Consider the following 6,000-nt stretch of genomic DNA (forward strand, 5'->3'; position numbering starts at 1 on the left):
AGGTGAGGGGTTCCCACCATCCCTGTGCCCATTATGAGGAGGTTAATTTTGTTTATTGAAAATCTTACAAACAACAACTTATATACAATAAAAACATAATAAATAAGTAAAACATATTTACAAAATAACTGAATATGACTATACAAAACAAGAACATAATAAAACGGTGCAAACCGAAACGCGTACAACATAATCCCTACGGGAGAGCCAGACTAAGGAACATCACCATCACCGTGCATGGAGCCTTTTATAAAAACGGAGTGGGAATGGCCATTAGGGTAGTTGAGGCAGACGCTCCTTAGCCTGACTACTCCCTCTGCCTGGAGAACCAGCGAGTTTCGTTGCACCCTGGCACTCATCATCCATAGAGGATGCTGAACTGAACGAGTCCCAATCATCGTCATCATCTGACAGGCCCTCAAACAGGCCATCAAAAACAGGCCCTCAAACAGGCCCTCAAACAGGCCCTCAAACAGGCCCTCAAACAGGCCCTCAAACAGGCCCTCATACTTATTTTCTAAATGCAAAACCTTAGGACTTAAGGTAACTGCACCTCTTTTTTTTTCCTTCCTTTTGCCCCTCTTCCTTTTATCCTCCAACCACTCCATACCATCCTTGGACAAAACAGAGTCAACAGCCTCCCCACACCTATCCTCCCCTTCACCCCCCTCCCCCCGCTCTCCCTTCCCTTATCTACCACCAGGCCAGCCTCTTCACCATCCTCCCCACTCCTCTACACCCCATGACCCGTAACAGAGACCCTACAGCGTCGGGTGGAGGGGGACTGGCACCACACTTAATGCACCAGCCTCAGCACCTCTTGCTGCCTCTGCAATTTTAGAAGAGACAGAAGAATTGGACACATTCTCAGCAACTGAAACCTTACCTACAGACTGGGAAGACACAGACACATTGGGTATTGGCACAGACTGGGGAGACAGAGACACACTGGGTATTGGCACAGACTGGGGCACCACAGACACATTGGGTATTGGCACAGACTGGGGCACCACAGACTGGGGAGACACAGACACATTGGGTATTGGCACAGACTGGGGAGACAGAGACTGGGGAGACACAGACACATTGGGTATTGGCCCAGACTGGGGAGACAGAGACACATTGGGTATTGGCACAGACTGGGGAGACAGGGACACATTGGGTATTGGCACAGACTTGGGAGACAGGGACACATTGGGTATTGGCACAGACTGGGGAGACAGGGACATATTGGGTATTGGCACAGACTGGGGCACCACGGACTGGGGAAACACAGACACATTGGGTATTGGCACAGACTGGGCAGACACAGACACATTGGGTATTGGCACAGACTGGGGCACCACAGACTGGGGAGACACAGACACATTGGGTATTGGCATAAACTGGGGCACCACAGACTGGGGAGACACAGACACATTGGGTATTGGCACAGACTGGGGCACCACAGACTGGGCAGACACAGACACATTGGGTATTGGCACAGACTGTGGAGACAGGGACACATTGGGTATTGGCACAGACTGAGCACCACAGACACATTGGGTATTGGCACAGACTGGGGAAACACAGACACATTGGGTATTGGCACAGACTGGGAAAACACAGACACATTGGGTATTGGCACATACTGGGGCACCACAGACTGGGGAGACACAGACACATTGGGTATTGGCACAGACTGGGGAGATAGAGACACATTAGGTATTGGCACAGACTGGGGAGACACAGACACATTGGGTATTGGCACAGACTGGGGAGACACAGACACATTGGGTATTGGCACAGACTGGGGCACCACAGACTGGGCAGACACAGACACATTGGGTATTGGCACAGACTGGGGCACCACAGACTGGGGAGACACAGACACATTGGGTATTGGCACAGACTGGGGCACCACAGACTGGGGAGACACAGACACATTGGGTATTGGCACAGACTGGGGCACCACAGACTGGGGAGACACAAACACATTGGGTATTGGCACAGACTGGGGCACCACAGACACATTGGGTATTGGCACAGACTGGGCACCACAGACACATTGGGTATTGGCACAGACTGGGGAAACACAGACACATTGGGTATTGGCACAGACTGGGGAAACACAGACACATTGGGTATTGGCACAGACTGGGGCACCACAGACTGGGGAGACACAGACACATTGGGTATTGGCACAGACTGGGGAGATAGAGACACATTGGGTATTGGCACAGACTGGGGAGACACAGACACATTGGGTATTGGCACAGACTGGGGAGACACAGACACATTGGCACAGACTGGGGCACCACAGACTGGGGAGACACAGACACATTGGGTATTGGCACAGACTGGGGCACCACAGACTGGGGAGACACAGACACATTGGGTATTGGCACAGACTGGGGCACCACAGACTGGGGAGACACAGACACATTGGGTATTGGCACAGACTGGGGCACCACAGACTGGGGAGACACAAACACATTGGGTATTGGCACAGACTGGGGCACCACAGACACATTGGGTATTGGCACAGACTAGGGCACCACAGACACATTGGGTACTGGCAGACTGGGGCACCACAGACTGGGGAGACACAGACACATTGGGTATTGGCACAGACTGGGGAGACAGGGACACATTGGGTATTGGCACAGACTGGGGCACCACAGACTGGGGAGACACAGACACATTGGGTATTGGCACAGACTGGGCAGACACAGACACATTGGGTATTGGCACAGACTGGGGCACCACAGACTGGGGAGACACAGACACATTGGGTATTGGCATAGACTGGGGCACCACAGACTGGGGAGACACAGACACATTGGGTATTGGCACAGACTGGGGCACCACAGACTGGGCAGACACAGACACATTGGGTATTGGCACAGACTGTGGAGACAGGGACACATTGGGTATTGGCACAGACTGGGCACCACAGACACATTGGGTATTGGCACAGACTGGGGAGACACAGACACATTGGGTATTGGCACAGACTGGGGCACCACAGACACATTGGGTATTGGCACAGACTGGGGCACCACAGACTGGGGAGACACAGACACATTGGGTATTGGCACAGACTGGGGAGACACAGACACATTGGGTATTGCCACAGACTGGGGCACCATAGACTGGGGAGACACATTGGCTATTGGCACAGACTGGGGAGACACAGACACATTGGGTATTGGCACAAACTGTGGCGACACAGACACATTGGGTATTGGCACAAACTGTGGCGACACAGACACATTGGGTATTGGCACAGACTAGGGCACCACAGACACATTGGGTATTGGCACAGACTGGGGAGACACAGACACATTGGGTATTGGCACAGACTGGGGAGACACATTGGGTATTGGCACAGACTGGGGAGACACATTGGGTATTGGCACAGACTGGGGAGACACATTGGGTATTGGCACAGACTCAGTTGGACTCACAGGCCCTCCAGCTGATGAGCTCTGTGCATCCTCCATGTCCAGACGGAAGAACTCTCTCATGAGCTCAGGCTTGTTGTGCATTGCCTCAGGACACTGACTATAAGGATGTCCCACTGCATTGCACAGATTACACCTGATGATATTACAGTCCTTTGCCAAATGCCCTATACCTTGGCCCAGAGAGCACTTCATCACTGGACAGGAGGATGCAAGATGCCCTTTATCACCACACTTGTTGCAGAGCTTTGGCTGGCCCGGGTAGAAGATGGTCAGCCTGTCCCTCCCCAGGAAAGCTGAGGATGGCAGATGTTGGACAACATTGTCAATGACCTTTCATTTCAGCTGCACAGACCATCCCCCGTCCATATTCCCCGATCGTCCAAAATCTTTTTTAGGGGGCTCAGGACATCCCCATACCTCCTCAACCATACAGTCAGATCCCCTTGTGGTATGGATTCATTACGGGCAAGAACTGTCACCATTTTAACGAGGGGCTGGCGTGATAAAAGCTGGGGGATGAGCCCTTTCCAGTCTGGCAGGCCCCTACACACGTGTTCAAACTTCTCCCAAAAAATGTCCAAAGACTCGGGAAGGATAAAGGACAAATCATATTCATAGGATCCTGCCGGACTGATCAGGGCGAAGATATCTGCCGGCCTAAACCCCATCTGCAGGATTTTATCCACCACTGTCCTCCTATGCAGAGGGAGTCCTCCACCCTCCCACTTAAGCTGCACAACATTCCTCCTTTTAAACAGGGAGGAAGATAGAACATTCCCATGCTCCTTCCCTGCTTGCTCCCCCTTCCCAGATCCTGTGGCAGCAACACCGGCATAAGTTTTTCTTCCACCACCAGCATTTGCAGTCTTGTCCTCGGATACATTCAAATCTGCTGGCAGAGAGTCTGAATCAGCTGGGATAGCAGTCTTCTGATTAGCAGGACCCACCCCCTCCCCCGAACACTCAGCTTCAATCCTGGGAGCCATCACAGTCTTGGCTGCTGTAGACTCCTGGAGAGTTGTAACACTACTACACCCAGCATCTCCTCCACCATTCACAGGAACAGCCGCTGTGCCTGGTCCAGGAAAAGTCTCTGTATTGTCCATGGACCTCTCTGCAGACTGAAGCTGACAGTTATTAGCAGATGTTATTGCTTGCAGTACATTGTCTATGGGTCTGGGCTGACTGTCTGAAGCACTACAACCCTCAGCAGGCCCATTGTCATTAAAGTTCACACCATCCTGCACACACACAGTACCTGCACCTGCTCTCTCCACAGGTCTTTCTTCCACAGGACTGGGAACGGTGTCCATCTTCTCCTCACCATCCTGGGGAGCTGAATCTGGACTGGACTCCAGTTTGTTGATGAAATCCAGCATGCCAGAACCTTCATCCTCCTACTCAGATGTTCCATATTGCTGGGGAGGGGGAGGGGACAGAGGCCTCCGCCATTGAGGGCTCAGCAGATGTCTGAGGTGTTGAAACACTGGGCTCATCCTCCGGGCCCACTTTCTCACTCTCTGCTGACTCTGACTGTACTTGCATCTCCTCACTGGTTGGTTCACCTTCCATGCAGGAAGCAGCTCTTCTCCTCATGCGATTAAATTGCTCCTCATTCCTATATTTCTCTTTAAATATGCCACTGTTCTCCTTCAGAGAGCTCACCAGTAGTGATGGACGAACTTCCGACGGGACGTTTCGCGAAAGCGAAATGCGAACGGACCCAAACGTTCGCGAAACCGAACGTTCGCCGCGGGCCCCATTGACTTCAATGGGAGGCGAACTTTGCAAACCTTCATGTCGAATTTGCGGCCACGTGGTAATTATTAGGGGGTAAAACGTAGTCCCACCATCTGGACAATGACATAATACATGTATGAGGTGAATTTGGGATCGATAACTACAAGCATTTTTATTTTATTTGGGAAATTGTTCTAACAATTCAGGACTATGGAGCTAATGAAGGCAATGGAGGAGAGGGAAGGTCAGGGACCAGGGTAGGCAAAGAAGAGGGTGCAGGAGATGATCACCAGCAGCGTGACATACCGGAATGACACATGCACCGTGATAGAGGCATCTGACAGCAGCACCGTAATACAGAGCACTGACAGCAGCACCGTGACATACAGCGCTGACAGCAGCACCGTGACATACAGCGCTGACAGCAGCACCGTGACATACAGCGCTGACAGCAGCACCGTGACATACAGCGCTGACAGCAGCACCGTGACATACAGCGCTGACAGCAGCACCGTGACATACAGCGCTGACAGCAGCACCGTGACATACAGCGCTGACAGCAGCACCGTGACATACAGCACTGACAGCAGCACCGTAAGCAGCCCCAGGAGGAAGTCAGCACAGCACAGGGATGGTGTGATCCCCTCATAATAAGAACCCCCAGGAGGAAGTCAGCACAGCACAGGGATAGTGTGATCCCTTCATAATAAGAACCCCCAGGAGGAAGTCAGCACAGCACAGGGATATCATAAGCAGCCCCAGTAGAAATATGACACCGCTCAACCTCTTCAAAGAGGAGGGTAGGGGCATA

Source organism: Lithobates pipiens, unplaced genomic scaffold (genome assembly GCF_037356315.1).
Source record: "Lithobates pipiens isolate NorthernLeopardFrog02 unplaced genomic scaffold, aLitPip1_a1.2 Scaffold_30, whole genome shotgun sequence".
NCBI classification, from domain to species: Eukaryota; Metazoa; Chordata; class Amphibia; order Anura; family Ranidae; genus Lithobates; species Lithobates pipiens.